At 40.5% G+C, this 24203-nt stretch overlaps 2 protein-coding genes across 2 annotated transcripts in view; both read right to left on the bottom strand.

The window, feature by feature from the left end:
* LOC127946844 (von Willebrand factor A domain-containing protein 5A) overlaps positions 1-24203 on the bottom strand; it is a 70227-nt gene that overhangs the window by 13125 nt on the left and 32899 nt on the right. The window lies entirely within an intron of this gene.
* The window catches only part of LOC127946846 (von Willebrand factor A domain-containing protein 5A-like), a 36924-nt gene that overhangs the window by 3818 nt on the left and 8903 nt on the right, over positions 1-24203 (bottom strand). The gene's annotated exons all lie outside the window — the stretch shown is intronic.

Genomic DNA, 24203 nt, shown 5'->3' with positions numbered 1-24203 from the left:
AAGTAACAAGATGTGTTGCCAAAGTCGTTCTGCTGTATCTTTAACATTAAAACAATTAATTTAACCATAATGATTAAAGCGTGACGCTTGTCATAAGACGGGCGCTGCGCATGACGTCAGTGTAATGAGACGCATGGTTGCAGAGAGAGCACGAGTTTCACAGATTGCGAGTGAATTCAAACTGGCTAAAAAGGCAAATATAACAATCATCCTTGCTTAATATACATAAATAATAAGTTGTATGTTGTTGTAACCCTTATTTTAATCTTATTTGGGCCATTTTAGTGTGATGATTGATTGATTTTGGAGTGGATGATAGCCGATTGCGAGCCCTGTAGAATCCGATGTGACTGATTAATTGTTTATTGAAATCCCGTGGATTTGGTAAGTTTCATGATAATATAACATCCAATTATCTGAAATGAAGTGTTAATGAGTTAATTCACGTTATGAAGTGTTTTATATGGGTTTATATGCATTAGTGTTCAGATGGTATGTGTAATGTGATGTAACTGAATGTATTGTATTGCTGAAGACCTTACAAATGCTAAATAAGCAGATTTATATCATTTATGTGAATGATTTGTTATGCTTTGAGTAACAAAAGTGCTCAAATAGTATTTTCCACTTGGTTTAGTTAATATATTAAATATATATTGAGTTTAAAAGTCATACTAATTGTCTATGATGTTTATGATAGTTATGGCGCTGTTTGTATAAACAGGTCAGGTTTTTTTGAGATTGCGAAATAAGCTGTGATCCTGAGATGGTGAGCCACCCAGCTGAAAAGTCCTAAAAAGAGACAAGAAATCCTGTGATTCATTGAGTGATCAGTGCCTTATCTGACGTCACAAGTGGAATTCATCCTAAGTGGTATTTCTCAGCAGTTACCACAACACTTGATATATACAAAAACACGATTTAAATACCAAAGTAAATAAATATAATACGAATATATATAATTAGATCAAGTAACCACCAAGGAGCTCAAACCATACATTTCTTAAAGGGAAAGAGAAAGACAATCTCATTGTTTATATAATTGTATTGTGTATTGCTGATTCATTTTATATTACAATCATTTTCAATCTTGCTGCAAAGTAAAAAGAAACAATTTAGTACAAGTCATTTTCCTGGTCTGTCTGTTTTTTTGTGTTAATGTGTTTTAACTCATTTTGCCCTCCGTAGCGAATCTAGAGTTCTAGTCCATAGTGTGTATTCTGAAATACAGATTATACACACAGAGAAGGAGTAGCTACGGTGCAATACATAGCACTACCTGTTACAGTAAGTGGCGAGCCAGCCAGGAGGGCATTGTAGTATTTAAAAAAATTTTTTTAAAGACACAAGAGACCAGGAAAATAACTTTAAGATTTGAAGTTGTGCAAATAGTGTCAATATGGAAGTAGTTGAGCTTGAAAACGTCATAATTGGAAACTCAGTGATAATTAGAGGACTCACAAATACAGAACTTGATGAAGATCTGACTGATTTTCTACACAAGTATGGTCACGTCCATAGACACCTTTCCATAGATGATCCCAAATCACCTTATCATAGGGAAATCATAGTAGAGTAAAGCAGTTGTTCTGCATTAGTGGCTCTTAAACCCTTGTTGCCTTACACTTTCAAGAGCCCGCGCAACGTCGATTACCTCATAAGGTTTCTGTCAAATGTCTATACGTCAGCAGTAACTGAGAATGCAACAAATCTCTACTTTGCTGAACTGAAGAGAATAGCAAAGCTCAGTGGCAGACCTTTTGACGATCTCTTGAAAGAGCAGCCTTACTCAAGTGCTGCCTCCGCTGCTGACAATCTGAATTATGCAAACGATCTTGAGTTGTCACAAACGACTGATTCTTCATCTGACACTCCTTTTCCACCCAAGGGAACTGAAAATTCAGAAGGAAGATGAATCTCTGATAAAGTTCACAGAGTGGGTACAGAAAGCTTTTCACCCACACTTGAGGCAAAGGATGTGAACCCACCTGAAGTCCAAAGAATGGTCGTTGAGCACATTGTGAAAAGTGATGGAGTTTCATCCTCTAGTAGTGCATCATTCAGGCTAAGAGTGTTCACAGGCAAAGTTCCTCGTCTTACTGGCGTCTAGTGGATTATGACACCTGGCGGAACAGTGTAGAGTTAATTCTTCAAGACCCTTCACTCTCTGACTTACATCGGTCTAGGAGGATCGTAGACAGCCTACTACCGCCATCATCTGAAATTGTCAAGCAGTTAGGTCCAAGAGCCTTACCTGTTGCTTACCTTGATATCTTGGACTCCGCTTTCGATACCGTAGAGGATGGGGATGACCTTTTCGCAAAGTTTCTGAATACGCTACAAAACGCAGGTGAAAAGCCTTCCTTGTACAAACAACGATTGCACACTAACCTTCTCAAAGTGATGAAAAGAGGCGGTATTCCTGCTGATGAAGCTGACCGACAACTTCTGAAACAATTCTGTCGGGATTGTTGGGACGACACACTAATAGCAAACCTTCAGCTTGAGCATAAAAGAAACCGACCACCCCCATTCCCTGAGCTACTCTTACAGTTGCGCAGTGAGGAGAACAAACACTTTTCCAAAGAAAGCCGCATGAGACAGCACCTAGGCGCACAGAGGCAAAGAGCCAACTCCCATATTGTCACTGTTAATCCTCTTGACTTAGGTCTAAACTAAATGTCAGAAGGAACTGAGGTCGCTGAATTAAAAAGACAAGTTGCCAAGCTCCAGAGTCAGCTTGCCAAGCAAAAGAGTAAACCGACTGGAAGAAGTGTGTTGCCTTCTACCGATGCTGTTCTTGAGCTAAAGCACCAAGTCACAGAGCTCCAGAGTCAGATGACAAAGCTAAGCGTCCAAAAGAACTCAGATCCAAAGAACAATCCAGGCAAAGTGAAGCAGACAAGCATACACATTCCCAGAGAGAACACTCCTACAGCTGACCACAAGCCGCATCACCGGCCCAGGCCAGGCTACTGTTTTCAATGTGGTGAGGATGGGCATGTTGCTTCAATCTGCGAAAATGATCCAAACTAGTCTCAAGAAGTCAGCGAATATAAGCAAACTGAACTCTCATGGAAAATGGCGTCCAGTTGGCCTACCCAAAGGATTAATTGGTACAAAATGCACTGCTCAGGTGAACATTGAGGGAAACCCTCGTTCTTGTCTACTTGACACAGGGTCACAAGTGACCACCATTTCCCATTCGTTTTATGAGCAGAATTTGCCTGGACTAAGCATTACTTCCCTAGGTGACCTGCTGGAAATAGAAGCAGCCAATGGTCAAGCAGTACCCTACCTGGGGTTTGTTGAAGTAAAGATTTCATTCCCCAGAGACTTTCTTGGATATGATGTTGAAGTATCAACTCTTGCTTTGGTGATTCCAGAAACTGGTGGCACTGCCCAGCCAAAGGTATTAATAGAGATGAACACATTGGATCTTGCATATGACAAGTACCTTGAAACCAACGATTCAGTTTGTCAAGCTGTTCCATTTGGCTACAGAGCCGTGATTTAGACCATTGAACACAGACGCCTGCAGAAAGTAAACAGTGGCATAGGAATTGTTAGGCTCCCTGATGTTACTCCTACTGTTGTGCCTGCAGGTCAAAATATCACCCTGGAAGGAGTGGTGAGTGTTAAAGGACAAGTAGCAGAAAAATGGGCTGTGATGGAGCCTCCTTCATGTTCACCCTTTCCTGGAGGATTGCTAGTTGCCAGCTTGCTAAACTTACCTCAGCATCCATCACGCAAGGTTCCAGTGGTGTTAAAGAACGAAACAGAACATGATATTATCATCCCTGGCAAGAGCGTGATTGCAGACATACATGCTTTGCAAAAAGTAATGTCACACAACGTTCAATCTGATTGTTCAGTGTCAAGTGGCCCTGAAAAATCTGACAAAGAACTCTGCTTTGACTTTGGTGATTCCTGTCTGCCAGAGGAATGGAGAAAGAGGATCACTGAGAAACTGCGCACCATGCCCGAAATCTTTGCGTCACATGACATGGATGTAGGCCAAACAGAAAAAGTGAAGCACAATATCAAGTTACACACCGAAACTCCTTTCAAGCATAAAGCAAGACCAATTCATCCTAACGATCTTGAAGCTGTCCGTCGACACCTAGAAGAATTGCTTGAAGCGGGTATCATTCGTGAGTCAGAATCCTCTTTCTCTTCTCCTATCGTGGTAGTTAGGAAGAAGAATGGGGATGTAAGACTTTGCATTGATTACTGCAAGTTGAACATTCAGACCATCAAGGATGCATATGCCTTACCCAACTTGGAGGAAACATTTTCAGCACTTCGAGGTTCAAAGTGGTTCTCAGTGCTCGATCTCAAATCTGGGTATTACCAGATCGAAGTAGAAGAGAAAGACCCAAAACTGCCATCGTATGCCCATTGGGCTTTTGGGAGTTTAATAGGATGCCTCAGGGCATCACTAATGCTCCCAGCACATTCCAAAGGCTGATGGAAAAGTGCATGGGTGACATCAACCTTTCAGAAGTATTGGTGTTCTTAGACGATTTAATAGTCTTCTCAGATACTTTAAAAGAGCATGAGAGACGTCTTTTTCATGTTTTGGGACGCTTGAAAGACTATGGTTTAAAGCTTTCATTGGAGAAATGCAAGTTTTTCCAGACGTCAGTGAAATATCTCAGTCACATTGTCTCAGAAAATGGTGTGGAGACTGATCCCCAAAAGATAGAAGCCATTAAAACCTGGCCAAGTCCAAGGAACCTGAAAGAGTTGCGTTCCTTTCTGGGTTTCTCCGGGTTATTACTGACGATTTATTAAGGACTATGCGAAGATAGTGAAACCATTGAATGAACTAACCGTAGGATATCCTCCTCTTCAAAAGAGTTGCAAGATGAAAGGCAAGGAGAAAACCTACCTTGATCCCAAAGTACCTTTTGGAGGGCGATGGAAAACTGACTGTCAGCAAGCATTCGAAACACTCATTGCAAGACTCACCGAAGCACCAGTGTTAGGATTTGCCGACCCTAGGTTGTCGTATGTGTTACATACAGATGCGAGCACTACCGGACTAGGTGCAGCGCTCTATCAAGAGCAAGAGGGAGTGCTACGAGTAATTGCATATGCCAGTCGAGGATTGTCAAAGAGCGAGGCCCGGTAACCTGCCTACAAGCTGGAGTTCCTAGCTCTGAAGTGGCCAGTTACCTAGAAGTTTTGCGACTATCTGTATGGGAGTAGTTTCAAGGTGATCACGGACAGCAACCCCCTCACTTATGTTTTAACTTCAGCGAAGTTGGATGCAACTAGCTATAGGTGGTTGTCTGCCTTGTCCACTTTCTCCTTTACCCTCCAGTATCGTCCTGGGAAGAGCAATCTTGATGCAGATGCACTCTCAAGACGGCCTCATGGTGATCTGGTGAATGATTTAACATCTCAGAAAGAACAAGATAGAATACGTCAGTTTACCTTGTATCACTCACCTGAAGTAGCCAATTCCAGCCTTGTTCCCCTTGACATAATACAAGCCATCTGTGACAAACATTCGTTATGTCAAGCTGGTGACAACAGTTGCATCACTTTTGTTGAGTCACTCTCTATGTGCCCGGAAGCAATTCCAGAAGGTTATGAGCAGATGGAAGGATCTTCAGTTGTTCCCTGTATGTCAGAACAGGAGTTAAAAGAAAAATAGAGAAATGACCCAGCTTTGCGAGAAGTGATTCTTCAATTAGAATCAGGAGACGCGAGCTTCCAGAACTTCCTTTCCTGTTAAGAGAATGGAGAAAACTTGAGATAAGGGATGGTGTTCTCTATCGCAAAAGAACTGTTGGAGACTGCACAACTTACCAAGGAGGCCATGGGAGAGTCTGCATGACGACATTGGTCACATGGGAATAGAACGGACTCTTGATCTCATCCGTTCCCGATTCTATTGGCCCAGGATGGCTACTGATGTTGAAAACAAAGTCAAAACCTGCAGCCGCTGTGTGTGTAGAAAGACCTTGCCAGAGAGAGCAGCACCTTTAGTGAACATCCAAGTCACCCGACCACTAGAGTTGGTGTGGATGGACTTTTTGTCATTGGAACCCAACCGTAGCAACACCAAAGATATCTTGGTGATAACAGACTTCTTCACCAAGTATGCGGTCGAAGTTCCCACCCCAAACCAAAAAGCCAGAACAGTCGCTAAGAGTCTGTGGGAGAATTGTATTGTTCATTATGGTGTGCCTGAAAAGCTCCACAGTGACCAAGGACCTGATTTTGAGTCCAGGACAATAAAAGAACTCTGTGAAATCGCTGGCATCAAAAAGGTCAGAACTACACCTTACCATCCTAGAAGAAACCCGGTCGAGCGTTTCAACCGCACACTGTTAGGAATGCTTGGTACTTTGAAAGCTAAAGAGAAAACACATTGGAAAGACTTTGTGAAACCACTGGTACATGCTTATAATTGTACAAAACACGAGACTACAGGATTCACACCGTACAAACTTATGTTCGGGCGGCAACCAAGATTGCCAGTAGACTTGGTTTATAACACCTCAGTGAAGTGCAGTCTTTGAAAACTCACCTTCAGGAAAGCTACAAGCTAGCTCAGAAGAATGCAGCCAAAAGTGCAGAAAGGAACAAAGTCCGTTTCGACCGCAGAGTGACAGAGTCGTCTCTTGAGGAAGGTGACCGTGTGCTGGTCAGAAACGTTAGGATAAGTGGGAAACATAAACTGGCCGACAGGTGGGATCCTGTGGTACACGTTGTAGTGGGACGTGCTGGCGAACTACCTGTCTACACGGTGAAACCTGAGAGACAAGAAGGTCCCTTACGAACACTGCATAGAGACTTATTACTACCTTGTATGTTTTTGTCTTCACTTGCTGAGGATGAAGTTGATTTGACGAAACCTCCGAAAAAACAGGCAACCAGACAAAGCAGAGATGAGGAAGCTGAGGAATGTCCTGAGAACTATCAAAGTTTGGATGAGGATGACTATGTACACCAGATCTCTGAAGTGCCAGCTATTACCTCAGAAAGGTTCATCTGGGAATACCATGTCATAAGGAAGCCTGTAGAGGTTCCTTTTAACTCTAATCCAGCAAACAAAATCTCATCTGACATACCATCAATCCCAATTGATGATTCAGAGATGATTTCGCCTGAAGCGGAATACTTACTTGGTACCGAAAACTCAACTGATACACAGTACTTACCTGAAGCGGAATCTTCATCTGGTCATGCAGAACCTGTAAGGGAAACCCTGAAAGAAAGAAACAACTCACCTCAAGTAGAATAGCAGACAGTGGATGTACCTGGTGGAAAGAAAAAGGGAACAGACAATAAAACGCCTTCAGTGCAAATTGAGGAAACCGTACCTGATGTTCCGTTGAAAAAAAAACAGGCAGGAGTCAGCTGAATCTGATGAACCTGAGGAAGAAACAGATCAAGATGAAAGTGAAGATGAAAGTCTTCTAAGAAAGTCTAAAAGAGTGAAGCAGAAGTCAAAAAGATTGACTTACCCAGAGTTGGGAAACCCAATGATATCCATAATTCAATCCTTCCTTCAGGGTTTGAACACTGCCTTTGTCGAATCACTTGCAGAACAACCTAGATCAATTAGACACTCTAATCCCTAATACCTTAGGTAACAGCCATGCAAACGGACTTGCATAGACTTAAGAGGGGAGGGTGTAACCCAGGTCAAAATTGAGCTGATCAGAAAAATTAATATAATTTATAATAATTATATTCTTACTCAAAATGTTTAAACAAGTAACAAGATGTGTTGCCAAAGTCGTTCTGCTGTATCTTGAACATTAAAACAATTAATTTAACTATAATAATTAAAGTGTGACGTTTGTCATAAGACGGGCGCTGCGCATGACGTCACTGTAATGAGACGCGTGGTTGCAGAGAGAGCACGAGTTTCACAGATTGCGAGTGAATTCAAACTGGATCAAAAGGCAAATATAACAATCATCCTTGCTTAATATACATAAATAATAAGTTGTATGTTGTTGTAACCCTTATTTTAATATTATTTGGGCCATTTTAGTGTGATGATTGAGTGATTTTGGAGTGGATGATAGCCGATTGCGAGCCCTGTAGAATCCGATGTGACTGATTAATTGTTTATTGAAATCCCCTGGATTTGGTAAGTTTCATGATAATATAACATCCAATTATCTGAAATGAAGTGTTAATGAGTTAATTCACGTTATGAAGTGTTTTAAATGGGCTTGCATTTAGTGTTCAGATGGTATGTGTAATGTGATGTAACTGAATATATTGTATTGCTGAAGACCTTACAAATGCTAAATAAGCAGAGTTATATCATTTATGAGAATGATTTGTAATGCTTTGAGTAACAAAAGTGCTCAAAAAGTATTTTCCACTTGGTTTAGTTAATATATTTAATATATATTGAGTTTAAAAGTCATACTAATTGTCTATGATGTTTATGATAGTTATGGCGCTGTTTGTATAAACAGGTCAGGTTTTTTTGAGATTGCGAAATAAGCTGTGATCCTGATATGGCGAGCCACCCAGCTGAAAAGTCCTAAAAAGAGACAAGAAATCCTGTGATTCGTTGAGTGAACAGTGCCTTATCTGACGTCACAAGTGGAATTCATCCTAAGTGGTATTTCTCAGCAGTTACCACAACACTGAGTATCGTAAAGAGACAATTGTTGCACTACAGACAGCTTTGCACACAAACACACAATTGTTCCATCGACTGAGAACTGTTTATTTACTGAATTAATGTCAAGTATTGTATTATTTTCAGTTGTTTTTTTCTTTTTTTTCTTGAAGTAATCTGTTGTTTGAATTGTATTTCCTTTTTTTTGGGTAAAGGTTATAATTCAACCCAGCTAATAAGAAACAAAGCTCCAACAAAAAAAGATAATAAATTAGAACACTAAAAATGACATAAACAGTAAAATTTAATCTAGGTCTCTAACAAATTGATATATACAAAAACACGATTTAAATACCAAAGTACATAAATATAATACGAATATATATAATTAGATCAAGTAACCACCAAGGAGCTCAAACCATACATTTCTTAAAGGGAAAGAGAAAGACAATATCATTGTTTATATAATTGTATTGTGTATTGCTGATTCATTTTATATTACAATCATTTTCAATCTTGCTGCAAAGTAAAAAGAAACAATTTAGTACAAGTCATTTTCCTGGTCTGTCTGTTTTTTTGTGTTAATGTGTTTTAACTCATTTTGCCCTCCGTAGCGAATCTAGAGTTCTAGTCCATAATGTGTATTCTGACATACAGATTATACACACAGAGAAGGAGTAGCTACGGTGCAGTACATAGCACTACCTGTTACAGTAAGTGGCGAGCCAGCCAGGAGTGCATTGTAGTATTAAAAAAAAAACCTTTAAAGACACAAGAGACCAGGAAAATAACTTTAAGATTTGAAGGTGTGCAGATAGTGTCAATATGGAGGTAGTTGAGCTTGAAAACGTCATAATTGGAAACTCAGTGATAATTAGAGGACTCACAAATACAGAACTTGATGAAGATCTGACTGATTTTCTACACAAGTATGGTCACGTCCATAGACACCTTTCCATAGATGATCCCAAATCGCCTTATCATAGGGAAGGCATAGTAGAGTACAGCAGTTGTTCTGCATTAGTGGCTCTTAAACCCTTGTTGCCTTACACTTTCAAGAGCCTGCGCAACGTCGATTACCTCATAAGGTTTCTGTCAAATGTCTATACGTCAGCAGTAACTGAGAATGCAACAAACCTCTACTTTGCTGAACTGAAGAGAATAGCAAAGCTCAGTGGCAGATCTTTTGACGATCTCTTGAAAGAGCAGCTTTACTCAAGTGCTGCCTCCGCTGCTGACAATCTGACTTATGCAAACAATCTTGAGTTGTCACAAATGACTGATTCTTCATCTGACACTCCTTTTCCACCCAAGGGAACTGAAAATTCAACTGGCTGTTGTCAGGCACCAGGAGTTGGATTAAAGGGTTGCTATAATGCTTTTTCAACTTTAGTTAGTCTGTAATGTTTCTGTTTGAGTATAAAAAAAATCTGCAGAGTTGCAAACCTCAAAGTTCAATTTAAATAATAAGAAGACAAGGAATGTTATCACTATGTCGGAGACACGCTAGCTTTCCCAATAGAGTTGTTACAATAATCCGGGTTTAAATTGAGCTCAAATTGATTTAATTTTGACGCAATATTTACACTGAAGCTGGCAGGCAGCTATGGTAAAGGGCATGACATTTCAAGACCAGGCGCAGAGAGGTGCCAATCACAGCACAGACTGGCCCAGCTAACCAATCACAGCGCACTTCATTTTAAATGCACGTACAGCTTTCTGATCAGCATTAAACTGTAAATACATCTATAAAAGTATTTTCAGACACAGGGTCTATATCTCTGAACACTGATTTAATTGGTAACAGCCAATTGTCATATTATTCTAATGTTTTTTAATGTAAAATTTAGCATTAAATATGACATACAAAAGGTAAAATGTAAAAAACAACAATAACTGAAAATCAGGTGCCCCTTATGGGAAAGTTAATTTCTGACACTGATCTATGGTTAATTTTTTGAAGTGTTATTTCAGGGTTTTTATATGTTTTTATAACTCAAATGAGTTTACATTCAAATAATGACGTCGAATTCACATTTCACTAAATTCAATCACTGGATCAAGCACTCTGACAAACCATTAGTCCCATGCTAGTGGGAAAACAACTTATGATTTCCGAAATTTGCATAAAATGCTCTATGAATAAAACTAAAAATAGAAAAATAATATATGTGCTAATTTCCATTCATATCTGTCATTTTATTTAAGTTCCCTCATAGTTCAAAATGCAGCATATTGTCTAAAACAAAAGTTATAACTAGATATTCACATAAACTGAAAGCGGTCTGCACTTCGCTACAATAGGCTATATTCTCCCCGCGCTGCAGTGCGTCGCACAGCTTTGCCAGACAAATTTTGATAGACTTGGATACTATAATAAAGCAGCCCTGTGCCAAAGGACCAAAAGGCTCTGCCTCTGTATGGTTTGTGTCAAGCTATTCTTTGATCTGGCTGTTTGACGATGAGACAGAGATAAAATGTAGTAGAAATAAACACGCTAAGAATCCATAGGACTCTTATTATGTTTTTAGGATTATCATTATGTTGTAATGTTTGGTTGACCAATCAGCGGAGGGGGAGGGCGTTTCATTACCGCCCACATGTAGGGATCGAATATTCAAGTTGTTTAGTCGTCTTCTGTCCCTGAAGGTAAAAACGAAAAAACGAAACCAAAGTCTTAATTTTTCTTTTTGTTTGGACAAATGAAAAAAAAAAAATGTGCAGTTTTTTTCATTTTTCAGATTTCAATATTAAATTAAAAAACGAATTATACGAAGGTACACGGACCATCTATGATAGCCTGTTCTAGTACATCCCCAAAACAAAATCAAGACCTTGTAAAAGAGCACATGGACCCATTTAATAAGAACATATTGAAAAAAAAAGTTAAATTCTCGCATTATTATAAAAACAATAATGTGTGTATCAGCAGCGGCTCGCCCATAGAGGGCACTGGGGCGCCGACCTCCCTGTCAGTTTTTATTTTTATTTAATAATAATAAGCTTTTAATAATCTCTCTTTTTGAAAAATAATCTGTGTTAACTACATGCTATTAATGGTTTTACTTTAGAATGTGTTTAGAACTCTCCAGAATGATATTTGCATTCACTTCATGTTGGTGTAGTAGTAGCCAATAGGCTTTCTTCCCTGGGCTCCAGTTTGCTCAGCCCTACAGTGCTGGAATTTAAGCCAATGGTTCCCCTGTTGCTATGCAAAAAAGTTTATATTTTGCCAATCATCGTCGTCGAATTTTATGGTTTGGGGACTCTGAAAATATCGCCCATAGTACCAAGATTATAGCGGTGCACCTGCTGCACCACGGGATATTTACCTCAGAGGAGTGCAAGTGCAGTATGGAGGCGCCGACGATGTCGAGTAGCATTAATGTAGTCGTTGGAGTTGAGCTAGCCCCAAATTCAGTTAAATCTCTACACCTGTATCCCTTTGAACGAAGAACATTAGCGGAAAAACAAATTGTAAAAGAACTCGGACCAAACAAGCCAGAAGTGAATATAACCCAACAGGCGCGAGAAAAGGAGAAAACCTACAAGAGATATTTTTCCCGAGGCTGGTTCAATCGAAAGCTTTGGCTTACTAGCTGTGGTTACGCCAATGCAATCTTTTGCTTTCCTTGCTTACTGTTTAAAACAACTGCTTGTGATCGCTCGTGGATACAGACAGGGGTAACAGATCTGAAACATATGTCAGAACGCATTAAGAAACGGGCAAGAGAGCATATAGACAACTCTTTGAAACTAGCCATGCTAGGCCGAATTTGCATAGCCACACAGTTAGATGAGGGACACCGCATTGCCATAAGAAGGCACAACGAGGAGGTGGACAGGAATCGGCATATTTTGTCAAAGATCATTGATGCCGTGAAATTTTGTGGTGCCTTTGAACTTGCTTTGCATGGTCACGATGAGAGTGACGCATCAGAAAACCCTGGCATTTTCTTCGGTCTAATTGATCTCATGGCCTCAATCGACCGCGAGTTGGAGGTGCACCTGGAGAACACCACTGTTTTTAAAGGCACTTCAAAGACAGTGCAAAATAAACTGTTAGACTGCATGTTGTCAGTTCTCAGAGACCGCATTCTGGAAGAGGTGAAACAGTCGGACTATATTGCCATTCAGGCTGACGAGACAACCGACATCTGCACTCATTGTCAGCTTTTGCTTGTGCTATGGTACATAGATGGCCACAACAACATTCAAGAATGCTTTTTTGAGTTTATCGCGCTTCCAAATGCGACCGCTGATACGATTGCCACTGCATTATTGGAAAGGCTGAGCACCATCCTTCCTGCGGGATAAGAGGGAAAATTAATTGCCCAGGCCTATGATGGTGCCGCAGTGATGAGGGGTGCTACTGGTGGAGTCCAGCGTAAAGTGCAAGACGTCTACGGTAGTGCATACTACGTTCACTGTTATGCGCATCAGTTGAACCTCATTATGCAGCAGGCAACATCCCACATCCCAAAGATCGGCCAGTTTTTTTCAGACGTAGGGGGGTTTTCTACATTTTTTTTCAAGTCATTCAAACGAACGGCAGTGCTGGATGAAGGGGTGGCACACAGACTTCCAGGTGCTTCAACAACGCGATGGAACTTCCACAATCGAGCTGTTAACACCGTTTACGAGCACAAAGACGAACTGGTTAAGTGCTTCCAAACCATTCGAGACAGAGGAGACTTTGATGCCATATCGAAGAGAGAGGCCGGGGGTTGTATGAGAATGTTGGAAGATGAGGTTTTCTGTTTCATCCTGGCGTTATTCCACAAAATCATGCCACATGTAGACATGCTGTTTAACCACCTGCAGAAGAGGAACATAGACTCTGTCTTCATCGCAGGGATCACCCAGAGGTTCACTCACAGCATACAGGCCATCAGGTAGGCTATGATTTTGCATATTGGCTGGAAACATGTTTATGTAGCTTGAACAATAAAAACATAAATCCAAATGGCTGAGTACAATAGAAACTATCATAAATATGAAGAAACCATCTCCATCCTGCTTCAATGGCTACCGTCTTGTTGCACTTACCCCCATCCTCATGAAGTGCTTTGAACGGCTAGTCATGCACCACATCAAGCACCCTCCCCCCCTACCTGGACCCCTTCCAGTTTGCATATATGTCCAACCGATGCATATATGTCCGACCGATGATGCCATCGCCACTGCCGTCCACTCAGCACTCACCCATCTGGACAAATATGACTCATATGTCAGAATGCTGTTCATAGACTTCAGTTCAGCATTCAACACAATCATCCCTCAACAGCTCATCTACAAACTGATTCAGCTGGGGCTCAACACTTCGCTGTGCAACTGGCTGTTGGACTTTCTGACTGGAAGACCTCAGGCAGTACGGGTTGGCAGCAACACATCCAGCACGATCACACTGAACACTGGGGCCCCCCCAAGGATGTGTGCTGAGCCCCCTCCTCTTCACTCTGCTGACCCATGACTGCACACCGTCACACAGCTCCAACCTCTTCATTAAGTTTGCGGATGACACGACTGTGGTGGGTCTCATTAGCAACAAAAGATGAGACTAACTACAGGAGTGAGGTGAGCCGCCTGGCCAAGTGGTGCAGTGACAACAATCAGTCTCTGAACATGGAGAAGACAAAGGAGATCGTTGTAGACTTCAGGAGAGCACATACTCAGCACATTCCTCTGACCATCAACGGTGCGACTGTGGAGAGAGTGAGCAGCACCAAGTTCCTGGGTGTGCACATCACAGAGGACCTCTCCTGGACTGAAAACACTGCAGCACTGGCCAAGAAATCACAACAGCGTCTCTACTTCCTCCGCAAACTGAGAAGAGCCAGAGCCCCACCCCCCATCATGTACACCTTCTACAAAGGCACCATCGAGAGCATTCTGTCGAGCTGCATCACTGTGTGGTATGGCGCCTGCAACGCGTCCTGCCGTAAGACTCTGCAACGCATAGTGAGAGCAGCTGAGAAGATCATTGGTGTCTCTCTCCCCTCCCTCCAGGACATTTATGGAACACGTCTCACCCGCAAAGCCCTCTACATCACAGGTGATCCCACTCACCCATCACACAGCTTTTTCAGCCTGCTACCATCAGGGAGGAGACTGCGGAGTCTCCAGGCCAGGACCAGCAGACTGAAGGACAGCTTCATCCACCAGGCTGTCAGGAAGCTGAACTCCCTCCCGAACCTGCCCCCCTTCCCCTCTTCTTCCCCAGGCACCACTGAACTACTTTGCCCTATATCTGTCAATTTCCTTGCGCTGCTTTATTTAACTTTATTTTTAATTTTATTATATGTCTTTTTTATCATTCCCTTATTGTATAGTTGTATCTACATTTTATATTTTATATTTAATCTAGTTATTTTTTAGGCTTTAATGTTAATGTTATCTGTATGCACCGGGGCCTGAGAGTAATGCAATTTCGATTCTCTGTATGTATGTACTATATGTGGAAATTGACAATAAAGCAGACTTGAACTTGAACTTGAATATCACAATTTCGCCAGCATGTTAGACTAGTGAATTTATTTGTGATGAATCTAGATAACATTGACTAGGCCCAACACAAAAATAGCACATATTTTAATACAGTTTTATTAAAATTATTTTTATATCTCCAGCAAGTTTCTGATTAGTTTCTGATACAGTAATTTCAGGGTGGACAGTGACTTGTAAAACTTATTTTGGATCAGGGACTCCATTCCTTCTCTAGTTGAGGATGAGGAGTATAGGGGACCTGTACAGGAACCACCCCTGAAGAAACGGAGGGCAATGGGAGAAGAAACCCAACAGCATCTGGCTGAGGTAAGCAGTAACAGAAATTCTATTTCTGTATTCTATTAGCCTATATGTATTCATGTTCGATTGCACATTTTTGTATTTTGAATTGTCATTATTAGACATATCTATCTACTGGAGAATGCAGAAATTATGATTTTTTTTTCCACATTTGTGCTTTTATTAATTATTGTGTATATGGTGTGTATGTGTGAGAGTGACACAGACTGCCAATAAAGCTTAGAGAGAGAGAGAGAGAGAGAGAGAGTGTGTGTGTGAGAGAGAGAGAGAGAGAGAGAGAGAAAGACAGAGAGACTGAGTGGATAAGAGAATGACAGCTAGTGTGTGCATTATAATTATAATTAATAAAACGTACTTGTTCATAACAAAATTGTAACTGCTGCGAATATGCTGATTTTATTGTATTGTTGAACTGAGAAATGTGAAAACTTAATGTTTTGTGCTTAATTTTCTACAACTATGTATTGTTGCATAGGTATGTGATACCATTATGAGCCATGCCAAGGAGAGATTTTCTTTCACCAATCATCTCATCAGTGCCACTCTGTTGCAAGGAGACTTGTTTCCACAACACAGCAGAAAGTTCCCGGATTCAGCACTAGGAACCACGGTGGATGCCTATCCCATGTTGGACAAAACCAGACTTAAAACAGAACTGTCCCTGATCTATGAAAATGAGGACTGCCAAATCCGGCCCGCCAGAGATTTCCATCCGGCCCCCAGAATAATACTGAATTCAGGAATAGCCTTGTAAGAGGAAAAAGTTTAGGGCTGGTCCGAATACCATTTTTTAAGCTTTGAAGCTTCTGTAGTAATTAACATATTTTTCTCTCTAATAAAGACAGGAATCTGTGTCTGTATGTCCGTTTGCATTTTTATTATTTCGAGAACCGTTCATCCAATCGACTTCACAAGGGAGTGCAGTGTCGCACTTGGTGCAATATAGATGGACACGCGAGACGCGACACATTCAGAATTAATTAACTTTTAGTAAACTACAGTCAGAACAGCGCGAGCGGGAAGCGGCGCACCTCACGCGGGCAGGGCTTATGCTCCAAGAACGGACACTGCACTAGTGATATAAAACGCACACGTCTATTAAATTAAGCAATACTTTTAAGGTAGTCTAATATTTTTCTGACTAACAAATTGGCACAGTAAGAATAGATTTAAATAAAGAAAAAGGAAATTTAAATAAAGAAAAAACGATAGCCTATTTAAATAGAGAAAAAACAAGTTTATATTAAAGAAAAAACAAAATTTAAATTAAAGAAAAAACGAAATTTAAATTAAAGAAAAAACTAAATTTAAATTAAAGAAAAAACTAAATTTAAATAAAGAAAAAAACGAAATTAAGTTAAATTAAAAACGAGATTAATTTAGATTAATAATAACGGGTAAAAATGCTAATACATTTTGTTTCTATTATTCTATTTTCCACAATGTCAAAGCAACAAAACACAAGCTCAGACATGCACTTCGGTCCATACAAACTCCGCTATTCTGCGCTCTAGCCCGACACTCCCGTTGCTGGAATCAGAATCAGAATCAGAAAGAGCTTTATTGCCAAGTATGCTTACGCATACAAGGAATTTGTTTTAGTGACATAAGCTTCCAGTACACAGAGACAACAACACACAGAAAAAAAAAAAAAAAAACAGAGATGTACAAATTGGCAAATAAATAAGTGTATAAACAATTGTGCTATAAATGATAATGGAATAGGATTGAGTGAGATGCAGGAATGTTCTAGGATGGAGGGTTAACAAATAAATATAAGGATATTGCACGTTTATAAGCATAAGTAGGGAACATTTAACTGTTCATGACGTAGATTGCCTGGGGGAAGAAACTGTTCTTGTGCCTTGCTGTTCTGGTGTTTGCGGCTCTGAGGCGCCGGCCAGATGGCAAAAGTTCAAAGATGGGGTGACTTGGATGTGAGGGATCCAGAGTGATTTTATGAGCCCTTTTCCTCACTCTGGATGTATACAGTTCTTGAAGGGTGGGCAGGGGAGCACCAATAATCCTTTCAGCTGTCCGAACAGTTCTCTGTAGTCTTCTGATGTCTGATTTTGTTGCTGAACCAAACCAGACAGTTATTGAAGTACAGAGGACAGACTCAATGACGGCCGAGTAGAACTGTTTTAGCAGCTCCTGTGGCAGGTTAAACTTCCTCAGCTGGCGAAGGAAATACAACCTTTGCTGGGCCTTTTTAACAATGGAGTCAATGTGATTGTCCCACTTCAGGTCCTGAGAGATGGTGGTTCCCAGGAATCTGAATGACTCAACTGCAGTCACAGTGCTGTTCATGATGGTGAGTGGGGAAAGTGCAGGTGGGTTTCTCCTAAAGTCCATGATCATCTCCACTGTTTTGAGCGTGTTCAGCTCCAGGTTAAGACTGCACCAGACAGCCAGCTGCTCAACCTCTTGTCTGTAAGCAGACTCATCACCGTCCTGGATGAGGCCGATGACTGTAGTGTCGTCTGCAAACTTTAGGAGCTTGACAGAGGGGTCTTTAGAGGTGCAGTCGTTGGTGTACAGGGAGAAGAGCAGAGGGGAGAGAACACATCCCTGAGGGGCACCAGTGTTGGTGGAGCAGCTGTTTGATGTGTATTTCCCCAGTCTCACTAACTGTTGCCTATCTGTCAGAAAGCTGGTGATTAGGGCTGCAACTAACGATTATTTTGATAATCGATTAATCTGTCGATTATTTTTACGATTAATCGGTTTATGTACTTATATTTTAGTTTTTTCCATTTTTCCCCAAGTAAATTATTAATAAAGGGTCTTTATCATTCAGCATAGATTTTAACCATTTTGCATTGTCATATCCTCATCAAAAATATACCTGGAGTTGTTTTATTATGTTAGTAATCCTTTGTCGAACTCTTCTGCAATCAAAACACTGACCCATACTCTAGCAAAATTCACAAGGAGATTTCAAATATTGTTTTCACCATGGCAGTCCTTAGAGCTCCTAAAGTAGTTTAACATCCCAAACAAAGCTTAAGGAATCTTTGAGAACATATTTTCACGAAGTATAAGGATAAAACAGAATAAAATTGCAGTGCATTGTATTTTATTAATTACTGGGAAAAAGCTTTATAGCTTATGCTGTGAAATTGTAAACAATCCTTCGAAAAAAAAGTGCCAATGGCATGAAACCTGAATGGAACTCACAATTTAAAGTAAAATCCATCAGAAGGTTGTCCAGGAAAAAAAAATTGGGACACACACAAAAAACCTGCTGTGTGAAAAAGAGCAGTGAATACTTAGAAAAGAAGTGCATTTTAAATATACTCAAACATTTACCTCTCTCATTCAGTCATAATTAGGCTGCAAGTCTGAATTATGAACTGGTAAACGACAAACTGATCACATAACATGTTTGTAAAGCTTTACATGTTAACTGTTAAAAAGCAATGTTATCAGCTTTTACGACTAAACATTTGCAAACAACCTTGTAACGTTACTGGAGAATCTGCACAAATAAAATTCTTAGGGGCCGTTCACATATCGCACCTAAAAACGCGTGGAAAACGCTAGTTGCGCCGCTTTCTCCTTCTTTCCAAAGCGCTCGGGCAGAAGCGCCCCTGAGGCGTCTGCCTTTGCTAAGCAACCATGACGTGCTCTCTCCATGATGTGCCCTCTCCATGAAGACCCGGAAATTTCAGCAAAGGATAAATGGATGCGGTGTGGACGCGCCTGGAAAAACGGGCGCATCGCACCGCGTGCGTGTCGCGACCGCGTCGCTTCCATTATGAGAGTGCATACTGCGCGCCTACATAGGAAATAACGAACTTGAGCACGCAAAAGACACGATATGTGAACGGCCCCTTAAACAGTTCAGTAGTGCAGAGTTTACAGGTTACTCTTCATTTTGAAGGCTCAAAGTAAAGTACTCCCACTTCCCGCTGAATGCTGCAGAGACGCTGTTCGGGAAGCACGTGACATAAAACGAGGCCAGCTATTGGCTATTCGCTACTTCACCTGCTGTACTGGCTGAGTAAAACCTCCGGTGGCTCATTACTGCCACACTTTGGTCACTGCAGATTTGAAATATGCACGAAATGAGCTGCTTATGGCAAATAAAATTTATTTAGCGACGAATCAATTACTAAATTAGTTGACAACTATTTTAATAATCGATTTTAATCGATTAAATCGATTCGTTGTTTCAGCTCTACTGGTGATCCACTGACAGATAGAGCTAGGAACAGAGAGCTGGGTCAGTTTGGTCCGAAGGGCTGTTGGGATGATGGTGTTGAATGCCGAACTAAAGTCCACAAATAGGATCCTCACATAAGTCCCTGTTTTGTCCAGATGTTGCAGGATGAAGTGCAATCCCATGTTGATTGCATCATCCACGGACCTGTTTGCTCGGTAAGCAAACTGGAGGGGGTCCAGTAAGGGTCCAGTGATGTCCTTCAGATAAGCCAGAACCAGTTTTTCAAACGACTTCATGACGACAGACGTTAGAGCCACAGGTCTGTAGTCGTTAAGTTCTGCTATCTTGGGTTTCTTTGGGATGGGGATGATGGTGGAGCGTTTGAAGCAGGAAGGCACTTCACACAACTCCAGGGATCTGTTGAAGATCTGTGAAAAGATGGGGGCCAGCTGGTCAGCACAGATTTTCAGACAGGCTGGTGTAACACCATCTGGGCCTGGTGCTTTTCTTCTTTTGTTCTTCTTGAAGACCTGGCGCACATCATCTTCACAGATTTGAAGAGCAGGAGGTGTGGAGGGTGGGATTGCAGGATGTGTTAATGGTTGTGTAGGGAGATGGTCAGAATGGGTGATGGGGGTTTCAAATCTGCAATAAAACTCATTCAGGTCGTTAGCAAGTCGTTGATTAGCCTCAGTGCAAGGGGATGGTGTCTTGTAGTTCGTGATGGCTCTTAGACCTCTCCACACTGAAGTTGAGTCGTTGGAAGTAAACTGGTCTTCCAACTTTTTAGCGTAGGTCTTTTTAGCCGCTTTGATCTCTTTGTTCAGTGTGTTCCTGGCCTGATTGTACAAGACCCTGTCCCCATTTCTGTAGGCATCCTCTTTGGCCTGACGAAGATGTCTGAGTTTTACTGTAAACCATGGCTTATCATTGTTGAATGTTAAATAAGTCCTGGTAGGAATGCATATATTCTCACAGAAACTAATATAGGATGTTACGGTCTCTGTGAGTTCGTCCAGATCGGTGGTAGCAGCTTCAAAAACACTCCAATCAGTGAGGTCAAAACAAGATTGGAAATCCTGCTCTGTTTCGCTGGTCCATCTCTTCACAGTCCGACATGCATCGGTTCTATTTCTAGCATGGCGTTGTCCGCGTGGCTCGAGCTCGCCTGAGACGCGTGTCTCAGTGTGCAAACTCCAACCTGTTAAATGGGTATCCGAAATAAAAACGGACACGCCACGCAGCTGAGACGCTCACACAGCCAGTGTGTCGCCGGACTTATTCAAGGGGGAATGAGAACCGTTTCGCGGGGAATCCCAGGTGTGCAAAAAAAAATAATATAATAATATTCGAATGTCAAATTTTCAAATCGAATACCAACCCACCGAACGAATATTCGGGTCTGTTCCATATTTATTTATTTTTAAATCTAACGAAAAAAAAAGCAAATGAGTCACACAGGTACAGCATTTCTAACAGTAGGCACTATGAATACGTACTTATCAGTCCATTCTTCATTGAAACTACGATTCTCTGAATCAACTTTTCGCTTAAAGGGACACTAAGTAGGAATTACTCCCATCTAGTGGTGAAATTGTATTTTGCATTCAAACTAATTTTGCTCTCCAGCGCCTCGCTTTTTCAAATGCGCGTTGCATCTACGGTAGGCGATATGTACCAAAAAGCTTTGACAGGATGTCTTCTAATAGCACTTCGTCGAGTTTTCCTTCAGGTGAACAGGTGTGTTATTTCAAACAAACTGCAACATGACAACTAACAAACGAATGTTACAGTATGAATTACTGACTGTGGAAAACATGAAATATTGTAATTAGTAGTTATGTCTAATTTATTCGTTATATTTTCTGAATTATATGCATTGTTAGATATAAAAAAAATATTATAATATAGATTGTAACACTGACTTACCTGTCGAGAAGAAAACTGGCCACTTCAGCGTCTCTTTTGAAATCTTTATCAAGCATTAGCTCTTTCCACCTAGAAAAAGCTTCCCCGACATTAACTCTTGTTTTCTGTAATCTACGGTCACGTTTCCTTTTACGTTCTATTTTTTACTGTTTTGGCGACGATGTTTTCTTCTCCTGTGGCGCGGCATATGTATGGTCCATAATAAGAATGCAATCCAGACTTTTAAACTTGCCGGTGCAGTTTCAAGCGCCTCTCACTGCTCTGCACCTGCGTTTCTGGCTCTGACCGAAAACGCGCTGTGGAAACAAGTTGGCTTAGTACTTTTTGTCCCTCTCTGCTATTATAGTTTTGCAAGATGGCGGAACTACATGGAAGCCTCCGTCGACCTACCCATCCCATGTATATAAAGATAATAAATTCTTCATTTACAAGGATTAGTTTAAACATTGGCATAGGTATTTGTACACCATTGAGGGTATATTTATGAATAAAAATATTGATTTTAGATAATAAAATACCTAAAAAGTTACTTATTGTCCCTTTAAGGCTCTTTGAGAGTGCCATTTTTTTTCATTTAAATATATTCAGAAGGCCTTTCGTCTACTGTTCTCCACAAACTACGACCTGCATGTGACAGTGATTGACAGCTTGACAGTCTCACAAAAATGGAGCATAAAATATCGCTATCGCCCCCTGGTGGCTCGCTGCGGTACAGGTAATATGTAAAAAAAATAACATAAATTTGGAATTAGAATTAGTATATCAAATAATAACATATTAGGATACAATTCGAATTTTATTGAATATTATGACTCATGAGTATCTGGCCCTTACAGTGTCTTCAAAATTCTGGCTCTTTGACAAATATAGTTGATGACCCCTGCTGTAAGTCTTCTCAAGATCCTCATCACCACACCAATGACAACAGCAGAATCAGAGAGGTGCTTTCCTACTTTAAAGATGATAAAAAATGTTCCTTAGGAACACAATGGCACAAGATCGCCTCAACGCTCTGGCTATGCTCTCTATAGAGAAAAAACTCACACGGGACATTCCAGATTTCAACACAAGGGTCATTGAGAGATTTGCCACTCGGAAAGATAGACGAGCAAAGTTCCTGTACAAATGAGAGTTCTCCATCCCCTTCACTCTCACTCCCCCCTGCATTCACTCACACATTCACTCCATCTACCTCTCTCATACACAAATTTAACTGTCACACCATATGTTAGTCTCTCTCTAATCTTTTCTATCTCTCTTTCTCTCTCTCTCACCCTCCCATCTATCTCTCCAACAGATTACAAGCAATATTATTGATTAAATAAATAAAAAATTTAATTTAGTAATTAAATTAATTACTTAAAAGTTAACCATTTAAAATGAGTAAAATGTACAATTTTTTTTCTTCTTTTTTATTGACATCATTGGGCACAGAATGCACTGCAACATGCTTTATAATTGTCACCATTGTTGAGATTCACAGGCTGATTCTTGATGTCTGTGTCTCTCTTTTTTGTATAAGAGAAACTTTTTAGAAATTATTTGGATTACATTGTAAATATAGTGTATTCATTTTTATGCTGTCATTCTCTTACTCACTCAGTCTCTCTCTCACTCACAGTCACACACATCATATTTATAATTTATTGTTATGTGTTTGCACTTTTTCTATCTAGACATGGAGCATAATAAACTTGCAACTTGTTCATTATCATTACCTGTGAAACTGTTGATTTCTACATGGTAGTTCAATTAATATTGTCTTTTTAGACCATTGGTATTGACTGGTTTGAGTTATAAGCAAGGGACGTGGGTGGTCTAAAATGCACCAGAATGCAGGAAATAACAACTTGAAATAAAAATATATCTGGGGGAGGAGCCCCCAGACCCCCGCTCAAATAGCCCCACTTAAAATATTTTTCACCGGCCGCCACTGGTGTGTATATAATTAATATTTCTGAGTTCAAGAAAACAAACGAGAAAAAGACTTGACAAATTCTTATGACATTATGAAGAACTATATTCTCGGTTAAAATAACTTTCATTATAAAACTGAGACAAATCCCTCGCCACACACTGTGTGAAAAAAAAACTCAGCTCTCCAACATTAAAGTCTGAATTTAGGAAACAAACAGGTAACAGGTGAATTCATACCTGATTCTTTATTCTGAGTCACAAGACCGCAGATCTCCATTCTGACGCTCCTTCTGTTTACTTCAAATCGAAAGTAAAGTAAAACACCGATCCAGCTGCCTTGATCTTTACAGGCCGAATAAAATGTCGAGTAAATCTGAGTTTTTGAAAGTTTCTAATAATAACAAATGTTTACGGAAAAGGTGAGACGATTTCCCGAAGTTGCTCAATGACCGTTGCAGCAGAGCCGTTGAAAAACAGAGTTGAGACACTCCCATAGACTGGGAGTAGATTCCCAAGACTGCCATAGGAACTTTGGAATGTGGAAGTTACGCGTGTCGTGGAGCAGCCAACAGTTCCAAACACTGATAGTTCCACACATTTTCAATGTTTCTGAAGAACGCTCGCTGGTAAATTGATGAAATTACTGTATATTCGACATTTGAACGCATTAACCGACCTCTTATGAATCTAAATAATAGTTGTATTTTATGTAGCCAGCTTTATTAATGTTTATTTGGAGCCTGAGGTAGGTAGACTCTTAATCGCTGCTTAAGTAAC

The sequence above is a fragment of the Carassius gibelio genome, chromosome A25 (genome assembly GCF_023724105.1).
Source record: "Carassius gibelio isolate Cgi1373 ecotype wild population from Czech Republic chromosome A25, carGib1.2-hapl.c, whole genome shotgun sequence".
NCBI lineage: Eukaryota > Metazoa > Chordata > Actinopteri > Cypriniformes > Cyprinidae > Carassius > Carassius gibelio.
Note: the sequence above shows the minus strand (reverse complement) of the source record. Positions and strands in the feature narration are given on the sequence as shown.